The sequence below is a fragment of the Periplaneta americana genome, chromosome 3 (assembly GCF_040183065.1).
Source record: "Periplaneta americana isolate PAMFEO1 chromosome 3, P.americana_PAMFEO1_priV1, whole genome shotgun sequence".
NCBI lineage: Eukaryota > Metazoa > Arthropoda > Insecta > Blattodea > Blattidae > Periplaneta > Periplaneta americana.
The window spans coordinates 173510370-173521542 of NC_091119.1; positions in this window are offsets into that span (position 1 = coordinate 173510370).

Genomic DNA, 11173 nt, shown 5'->3' on the forward strand with positions numbered 1-11173 from the left:
TTAAAATTACATGAAAGCTTTTATTCTGCTATCCGTTTCCGTTTTTCATAATATCTCAAAGCTTTGTATTACTATTTTCGTTATATTTGTTTTCCAATATTGCTTGTACACTCGTTCGAATGATGTCTAATATTGCTTTCAATTCAGTGGCTAATATTGTAATGTTACGACGTAAAACTTTTGATTAATTTCGTTATGTTGCACACTGAAATATATCCAATATTATGTGTTAAATGTAGAGGATTGTATAGTGGACTTCAAAGGTTACACATTTTTTCCTTTACAAAGCCACTGAAGTGTAGTATTTAATAAATTTTACCTCGCATGCTTTTCACGGAGAACTAACTCAAATAACTTACATGAGCTAGCGATATAATGAAGGAGAAGGTGAGAGGAGGGGAATTAATCTGAAAGGTATTAGAGAGTCTCGTGTCCTAGCAAAGGATCATGGGGCTTATTGAACAAGTTATATGAACGGTCTTAAGCTATACCTAAGTTTTAAGTAATTCTATCTAATCTTGAGTTGAGGATAACATGAACATCATCATCATAATCCAGGCACGAAATTAGGCCATTGTTGGCTATTTCGGTTCCAGCTATACAAGATCCAATAGACGTTTCTGTGGACGTTCAGGTCGTCGTCGTCCTTGAGGGTGGTATTTTAGCATTTCTTGGGGTGTCCGGCCAGCTTCCATACGAGAAATGTGTTCAAGCCATCTATTTCTGTGTTCTGTAATTTTTTCTTCTAATGGCTGCATGTTGAGTTCCTGCAGTATATACTCGTTCCTCTTGTGGTCCAGAAGTGTGTATCCTGCAGTTCGTCGCAAATATTTCATTTCAGCTGCTCTTAATCTGCTGATATCTCTTTGTTTCAGAACCCAAATTTCGCTTCCATAGAGGAGAGTTGGTAGTGCAAGGGTTTTACATAGCTTTATTCTGCAATGTTTCTGTACTAAACTTGGTTTCAGGGTATGGTTTAGCAGTCCTAATATTTGTAATATTTGTGAAGAAAATATAGTGATGCGGAATACACAGCCTCTCCTGTATAATTGCCATCCTCACCTGCTCGTGGTCCACTCTGCTTAAACTAACGAGGCTCTGACGACCGAGTCACGGCGGTAAAACCGTTCTATCTAGTGCTGAGGAAATGCAGCATCAGTGCCCGTCCGGAGGCCAAAGGTAGCAGCCCTACCATTCGACTACTCATCGTGAGGCTAGTAACCCCACATGAGGAATTTATCTTACTTTCAAGCTCCAGCAAACCAAGAATCGAATAGACGACAAAGTTGACGACACTCAGCAAAGAATAACGCTTAACATGAACATTCAAACCATAAATATCAAGGAATAAGCCTATTTCATAGCCAAGGTAAAAATTGACATGATATTAACAGAATCCCAATGATTGCGTCGTGATGTCTTTGTTTTATTGTTTTGTACTTTATTGCTATTTTTATCATTAAGGACTTATTTTTTTCATGGTTTCATTTTTTGTGTATTTGCAAATAATTTCATTTTAAATTTACTCCTATCCATCGTATGACATGGAGTCGTTCAGATGTCATGATTTCCTTGACAGTATCCTTTTATATGTAGATAACGCTACTTGCTTATTTCATTATATAACGTTCGTCGCCTATTAATTTGCAAACAGATTACCCAAGATTCAACAGATTAACATCACACGTGTGTGCATCAATTAGTGGAGACTTACCGAACATCACATTATATTAAAAATGCTAGATTTTCTCCAACTGTAACAGGTTGATACTTAAGTTTGTAGCGTTTTTGTTTTTCTTGGCAATAAGACCTTTTTAAGACATTTGTTTGGGATTTCTCACTTTAATGTCATAGCATTGTGTCATAGCATTTCGAGGAATATCACTTTTGTTGACGTCGTACAAAATTTTGTCCATACGTAAGCTTAGATGAAATTATTGGGGATCATCAGTGGGGTTTTAAGCGTAATAGATCGACTATTGATCAGATTTTTTGTATTCGACAGATATTGGAGAAATAAATGGAAGTATAAGGGTACAGTACATCAGTTATTCATAGATTTCAAAAAGGCATATGACTCGGTTAAGAGAGAAGTTTTTATATAATATTCTTATTGAATTTGGTATTCCCAAGAAACTAGTTCGATTAATTAAAATGTGTCTCAGTGAAACGTACAGCAGAATCCGTATAGACCAGTTTCTTTGGGATGTTTTTCCAGTTCGCTGCGAGCTAAAGCAAGGAGATGCACTATCACCTTTACTTTTTAACTTCGCTCTAAAATATGCCATTAGAAAAGTTCAGGATAACAGAGAGGGTTTGGGATCGAACGGGTTACATCAACTTCTTATATATACATATAACGTGAATATATTGGGAGAAAATACGGAAATTTTACTTGAAGCAAGTAAAGCGATAGGTTTGGAAGTAAATACCGAAAAGACAAAGTATATGATTGTCTCGTGACCAGAATATTGTACGGAATGGACATAAAAATTGGAAATTTATCTTTTGAAGAGGTGGAAAAATTCAAATATCTTGCAGCAATAGTAACAAATATAAATGATACTCTGGAGGAAATTAAACGCAGAATAAATATGGGAAATGCGTGTTATTATTCGGTTGAGAAGCTTTTGTCATCTAGTCTGCTGTCAAAAAATCTGAAAGTTAGAATTTATAAAACAGTTATATTACCGGTTGTTCTGTGTGGTTGTGAAACTTGGACTCTTACTTTGAGAGAGGAACAGAGATTAAGGGTGTTTGAGAATAAAGTTCTTAGGAAAATATTTGGGGCTAAGAGGGATGAAGTTACAGGAGAATGGAGAACGTTACACAACGCAGAACTGCACGCATTGTATTCTTCACCTGACATAATTAGGAACATTAAATCGAGACATTTGAGATGGGCAGGGCATGTAGCACGTATGGGCGAATCCAGAAATGCATATAGAGTGTTAGTTGGGAGACCGAAGGGAAAAAGACTTTTGGGGAGGCCGAGACGTAGATGTGAGGATAATATTAAAATGGATTTGAGGGAGGTGGGATATGATGATAGAGAGTGGATTAATCTTGCTCAGGATACGGACCGATGGCTGGCAAGCACCTCTGGTAACTGAGTTACGCTAGTGACTCACACTTTAATTTCATTAAAAATAGAAATGACAATCCCAAAAGAAATTATTACAAAATACCTATTACCATTGAAAATAAAAAATTCTACGAACTTATGTACTCATTTGTTACTTCATTGCCATGCCCGTCAATATTGGCTGCTTCATTATATTGGGTTCATGTATAAGTATATATACAGATGAAGGCTTTCCATGAATGTGTGTGAATAGTATGTAGGCTGGACATTTTTCGTATGCCAGTTAAAAGAATAACTTACATGTGTGATTAACGAGTGTTTCATATACGCTTTGCCGGCCTTGTAGTTTATTTGGGACTCATAAGTCATTGATTTGTGTTGTCGTGTACAAGAAATATTGTTTAGTGGTACATCAATGTTTACACTTTATAATTAAATGTCACGTCATAGTCCCTATGTAAATTACAGTTTTTTTTTTGTTGCAGCGCATGTTTACATGCAACCTCAATTGTGAAATTTCATGTATTCATTCGTTATGAATATCATTGAACTAAACAAACATTCAGAATCCAGCTATCATGGACTTTTTCTAGTATGGTCACTCCCAAATGAAATTAATATTCAAAATCTCTTTACAAATGTGCAGCATAGCTTTTACTAGCTCTGTAGTGTATATAAGATTCAATAATAATAATAATAATAATAATAATAATAATAATAATAATAATAATAATAATAATAATACTGAAAAATGGCTTTTAGAGAGCCCGAAGGTTCATTGCCGCTCTCACATAAGACTATCATCAATCCCTATCCTGAGCAAGATTAATCCAGTCTCTATCTTCATATTCCATTTCCTCAAATCCATTTTAATATTACCCTCCCATTTACGTCTCGGTCGCCCCAAAGGACTTTATCTCTCCGGCCTTCCAACTATTGTCGGACCATCGGATCTGTGCTCCCGTAAGGTATGCGAACTGAACCCTAATTCCTATTCAGCCTCGGTAATTCATTTTTCTCCCTGCATCCCTATCTCTCTCCCTTTCTCTCCCCCCACTACTCACAATTTTGAGCCTTCTTGCAGGACAGTTTATTTACACTTGCAGTACAGTATTGTCAATTCAACATGAACACTGTAGCAAGGAGTGGCGAAAGAAATATTATTAAGCAAGTACGTAATAGCATTTTGCGATGAAAAGAAACAAACAGGTCAATATCTCTTTGCTATAAATAAGGCAACGAAAAGAACAGCTGCGATCACTGGTGAGGCTTATTTTATTTGAATTGATTACGTATTAAAATTACTTACTTAACTAATACTAATACAACATGTTATGTAATTATATACGCAGGTCAGAGCGCCTAACAAAGAAAATCAGGAGAGTGGGAGGCTGTGCAGGAGATGAAAAGCTAGAATCACCAGGGAAGAACAGATCAAGGGAATCTTTAATTCTTGTAGATGATATGAACCAATGTATATTTTAAGAAGAAAGATAGGCCTACAAGAATTTTATGCTGTGCAGAAAGAAGTTCCGACATTGAGGAAATTACTGAAGGTTGCGAGAGAAGCAATAATAAAAGGTTGGAAAGTGATTCGAGACATGGGATTTAGCTTTAAAAAATGTAGAAATACAAGATGCATTTTGATTGAAAGAAATGATATTGTAGCATGGAGGACCAGTTATTTATGACACTTTTTGACGGAAGTTTGGCAACATCCCTATTCGGCAAGGTTCGTGGCCTGCTGTTTAACGTGGTGGGAGAAAAGCTGGTGGAATGGAGTGAGTACAGGCGTTAACTTTTCCAAGAACGACGACAGCGCTGAAGGGGCACAGATCCGATGGTCCGACAATAAAACCCTATATGCATTTCTGGATTCACTCACATGTGCTACATGCCCTACCCATTTCAAACGTCTGGATTTAATATTCCTAATTATATCAGGTTATGAATACAATGCGTACAGTTCTGCGTTACGTAACTTTCTCAATTCTCCTGTAACTTTATCCCTTTTAGCCCCAAATATTTTCCTAAGCACCTCATTCTCGAACACCCTTAACCTCACTAAGTCTTGGTGATAATTCCTTTCAGCACAGTACAGCTCACAGCTACCTACTTTTTTTCGTTTGTATCAATATTATGCAATTCCTTTCAACACAGTACGACGCGCCTTGGCGAATTGCTAAGAATACAGTGAAAAAACGAAAATCGTAAAAAAATGGGCGCTGTCACGGCTCTCTGACAAAAAATTGACAAAAGTAAAGAGATATAACGGCATAAATTTATATTAGCATAAAATATCCCTCGAAATAATGAATCAGTCGGTGCAGAAAAGAACTGAGCAATTTGTCAATTTTTTGTCGTCTAATAAACTCAATCAGTTACCATTGTGAACGAATTTTATTATAGGGCTATTTGTATTGTTGCCTATATTTGATGTTTTCTGTAGTTGTTATAACTCTGCTTATGAATTAATAAATTTCATTAAATACTATGACTATAACACTCTCACTTTGAGAGAGGAACATAGGTTAAGGCTGTTTGAAAATAAGGTACTTAGGAAAATACTTGGGGCTAAGAGGGATGAAGTTACAGGAGAATGGAGAAAGTTACACAACGCAGAACTGCACGCATTGTATTCTTCACCTGACATAATTAGGAACATTAAATCCAGACGTTTTAGATGGGCAGGGCATGTAACACGTATGGGCGAATCCAGAAATGCATATAAAGTGTTAGTTGGGAGGCCGCAGGGAAAAAGACCTTTAGGGAGGCCGAGACGTAGATGGGAAGGTGATATAAAAAGGGATTTGAGGGAAGTGGGATATGATGATAGAGAATGGATTAATTTTGCTCAGGATAGGGACCAATGGCGGGCTTATGTGAGGGCGGCAATGAACCTCCGCCTCCGGGTTCCTTAAAAGCCAGTAAGTAAGTAAGTACTATGACTATAACAACTACTACTAGAGTAAAGTTGCCTAATTCCGTGATACTCCTAATTACGTGATACGTTTTTTTCACTGAATGTCACGGGTTGGGTATCTTGCTAAGAAGTTCACCGATATGTCTCAAAAGTAGACGAAAGGTGTCTGGCGCTATGGTGGTCGAACGGCAAAGCTTTGATTGTTTCACGGGATTAGGAATATCATGGAAATAGACAACTTTACCTTATTATTATTATTATTATTATTATTATTATTACTACTACTACTACTACTACTACTACTACTACTACTACTACTACTACTACTACTACTACTACTACTACTAATGATGATTATCTTGTGAACTTCAGTAATATTTTTCAATTCGATATTGTGATATAAATCAATGTTATACTTCCCACGCTGTGAGCAATATTGAGGTTAGACAATCTTAACAAAAAGGTTGTGTAGTTAACTTTTTTTTCCACGTGAGTGCATTCTCATGTATCGCTTAGGAAGGCATTATCGCGCACGCGGTATAGTTTACTTTGTTGCCGCGATAGGTGGCGATGTTGTCGCACCTCGCACATGGCACGAGCGCCCCAGGTCTGTGTGTCTCAGGATTAAGCCTCCAGAGATCTTCCGAGCAAAGCCTGCAAGATGGTTTTCGGTTTCCAGAACAACTTTCGATATAGATTGTATATGATAGCTTAGTTCCCCCTGCTTTATACCCAAGAGACTTTTATACTATGGCTTCTAAAAACATCAGTCCGTAACTTTGTCTTACTACTGATTCTATTAGTAATCCATTCTGTCGTATTTGATGACTTTAGCCTTTTACAGACCAACTGAAAAGCATTATTTGTATTTTTTATTATTAGAAGTATGGGGGAAAGTATTGTTATGCTGATGGTGATGGAGATGAAGATTTAGATTATTATGATGAAGACGGAGATTAAGATGGAGATGATGAAGATTGTTAATAAAGGTAGAGATGGAGACAGAGATTATCATGAAGGTGAATATTAAGATGGAGATTATTATGATGAAAACAAAGATTAAGATGGAGATGATTATGCTGATAGTGGTGGAGATTAAGATAGAGATGATTATGCTGATAGTGGTGGAGATTAAGGTAGAGATGATTATGCTCATAGTGGTGGAGATTAAGGTAGAGATGATTAAGCTCATAGTGGTGGAGATTACGATAGAGATAATTATGCTGATAGTGATGGAGATTAATATGAAGATTATTATGATGAAAATAGATTAAGATAGAGACAATTATGCTGATAGTGGTGGAGATTAAGATAGAGATAATTATGCTGATAATGGTGGAGATTAAGGTAGAGATAATTATGCTGATAGTGATGGAGATTAAGATAGAGATAATTATGCTGAAAGTGATGGAGATTAAGATAGAGACAATTATGCTGATAGTGGTGGAGATTAAGATAGAGATAATTATGCTGATAATGGTGGAGATTAAAGTAGAGATAATTATGCTGATAATGGTGGAGATTAAGGTAGAGATAATTATGCTGATAGTGGTGGAGATTAAGGTAGAGATAATTATGCTGGTGGTGGAGATTAAGATAGAGATGATTATGCTAATAGTGGTGGAGATTAAGATAGAGATGATTATGCTGATAGTGGTGCAGATTAAGGTAGAGATGACTATGCTGATAGTGGTGGAGGTTGAGATAGGGATGATTATGCTGATAGTGGTGGAGATTAAGGTAGAGATGATTAAGCTCATAGTGGTGGAGATTACGATAGAGATAATTATGCAGATAGTGATGGAGATTAATATGATGATTATTATGATGAAAACAGAGATTAAGATGGAGATGATTATGCTGATAGTGGTGGAGATTAAGATAGAGATGATTATGCTGATAGTGGTGGAGATTAAGGTAGAGATGATTATGCTCATAGTGGTGGAGATTAAGGTAGAGATGATTAAGCTCATAGTGGTGGAGATTACGATAGAGATAATTATGCTGATAGTGATGGAGATTAATATGAAGATAATTATGATGAAAATAGATTAAGATAGAGACAATTATGCTGATAGTGGTGGAGATTAAGATAGAGATAATTATGCTGATAATGGTGGAGATTAAGGTAGAGATAATTATGCTGATAGTGGTGGAGATTAAGATAGAGATAATTATGCTGATAGTGATGGAGATTAAGATAGAGACAATTATGCTGATAGTGGTGGAGATTAAGATAGAGATAATTATGCTGATAATGGTGGAGATTAAAGTAGAGATAATTATGCTGATAATGGTGGAGATTAAGGTAGAGATAATTATGCTGATAGTGGTGGAGATTAAGGTAGAGATAATTATGCTGGTGGTGGAGATTAAGATAGAGATGATTATGCTAATAGTGGTGGAGATTGAGATAGAGATGATTATGCTGATAGTGGTGGAGATTAAGGTAGAGATGACTATGCTGATAGTGGTGGAGATTATGATAGATATGATTATGCTGACAGTGGTGGAGATTATGGTAGAAATGATTATGCTGATAGCGGTGGAGATTAAGATAGGGATGATTATGCTGATAGTGGTGGAGATTAAGGTAGAGATGATTAAGCTCATAGTGGTGGAGATTACGATAGAGATAATTATGCAGATAGTGATGGAGATTAATATGAAGATTATTATGATGAAAATAGATTAAAATAGAGATGGTTATGCTGATAGTGGTGGAGATTGAGATGGAGATTATAATGACGCAGACGGAAATTTAGATGGAGATGATTATGCAGATGGTGGTGGATGGAGATTATTATAATGAAAACGAAGATTAAGGTAGAGATGATTATGCTGATAGTGGTGGAGATTAAGATAGAGACATTTATGCTGATAGTGGTGGAGATTAAGATAGAGATAATTATGCTGATAATGGTGGAGATTAAGGTAGAGATAATTATGCTGATAGTGGTGGAGATTAAGGTAGAGATGATTATGCTGATAGTGGTGGAGATTATGGTAGAGATGATTATGCTGATAGTGGTGGAGATTAAGATAGAGATAATTATGCTAGTGGTGGAGATTAAGATAGAGATGATTATGCTAATAGTGGTGGAGATTAAGATAGAGATGATTATGCTGATAGTGGTGGAAATTAAGGTAGAGATAATTATGCTAGTGGTGGAGATTAAAATAGAGATAATTATGCTAGTGGTGGAGATTAAGATAGAGATGATTATGCTAATAGTGGTGGAGATTAAGATAGAGATGATTATGCTGATAGTGGTGGAAATTAAGGTAGAGATAATTATGCTAGTGGTGGAGATTAAGATAGAGATGATTATGCTAATAGTGGTGGAGATTAAGATAGAGATGATTATGCTGATAGTGGTGGAAATTAAGGTAGAGATAATTATGCTAGTGGTGGAGATTAAAATAGAGATAGTTATGCTGATAGTGGTGGAGATTAAGGTAGAGATGATTATGCTGATAGTGGTGGAGATTATGGTAGAGATGATTAAGCTGATAGTGGTGGAGATTAAGATAGAGATAATTATGCTGATAGTACTGGAGATTAAGATGGAGATTATTATGTTTAGGATAGAGATTATGAAGATGTTAATGAAGGTGGAGATTGGGACATTATGATGGAGACGAAAATTAAGATGGAGATAATTATGATAAATACGGAAATAAAGATGGAAATGATGATTGAAGTAGAAGATAAATTCTGAGATGATGAAAATAGAGATGATGATGATGATGATGATGATGATGATGAAAATGACTACGGCGTTGACGATGAGGTTAACTGCGGAGTAGCCATCGACATAGATCAGGCGGTAGGCGCGTTTGCCAGCTGATCAGGAGCTGCACTTGGGTGTGAGTTGTTTCCGCTTGGACGTGTTGCTTCGTTGAGTTTTTTCTCTGAATGTCAGGCTACTCGGTCTAATTTCATCATAAACTGTTTTTCTATCACCGATAATTACATCGAAGCTATATAACCTGACTGTTGATACAGTATATTTAAATAATCTACTGGAAAATGAAGATGGTGTTAAAAATAATGAAGGTGATGTCGGTGCTGTTGATATACAAAATAATGAAGATTACAATGTCGTTAACATGAGTCCACACCTGTGGAGTAACGGTTAGCGCGTCTGGCTGCAAAACCAGGTGGCCCTGGTTCGATTCCCGGTCGGGGAAAGTTACCTGGTTGAGATTTTTTCCGGGGTTTTTCCTCAACCCAATATGAGTAAATTCTGGGTAGCTTTCGGTGTTGGACCCCGGACTCATTTCACCGGCATTATCACCAACTCATTCAGACGCTAAATAATCTGAGATGTTGATAAAGCGTCGTAAAATAACCTACTAAAAACACACTATTATAATAATGTTTATGAAAATGTTGATAACAGAAATTTGACAAAAAAGATGTTGAACAATGATTGTTATGGAATAATTCTTCTTCTCGGGTTCTATCCAGGCGAGTTGGATTGTTGCTTTCAAGTTCTCTAAGACTAGCTCTGCCATCTTCGTTAGGGATTACAATAATTATTCTTGGACTGTCAAGCAAGGTGAGAAGATGACAGAGCTAGTCATCGAAAGCTTGGAAGCAACAATCCAACTCACCTGGCTGAGAACCCGAGAAGAATTATTCTATATCCAACGCCAGGAAATCCTCAAGTCCTAAAATAATGAATTATTTGTACAGGCATGATAATTATTGTTATTACTTTTTTATGGCATGGCATGTAGTACGGATGTGTGAATTCAGAAATGCAAATAGTGTTAGTTGGAAGACCTGAGGGAAAAATACCTTTGGGGGAGGCTGAGACGTACGGGCTATTCCATCTCAAATGGATCGAAATATAGAGAAAATTGACCTTGCAATTTTTAAATACAATGAAACTTTTTCTGTCCGTTGACAACTGTGATATGTACAATGCTTTGTGCAAAGTTTGAGGCATCAGAAATTCATAGTTTTTAAATTAAAAATATTTAAATTTATCGTATTTTCATAAAATTAACAACTTTAAACTGTTGTGGCTTCGAAACCCTTTAACCCAATGATCAAAATCATGGTTTATTTTGATGCTGAGATATTGAAGTTTATATTGACAAGTAAACAGTTTTTGTTACATTTTATGGAAATGGAGAAATTTAGATTTTTCTTC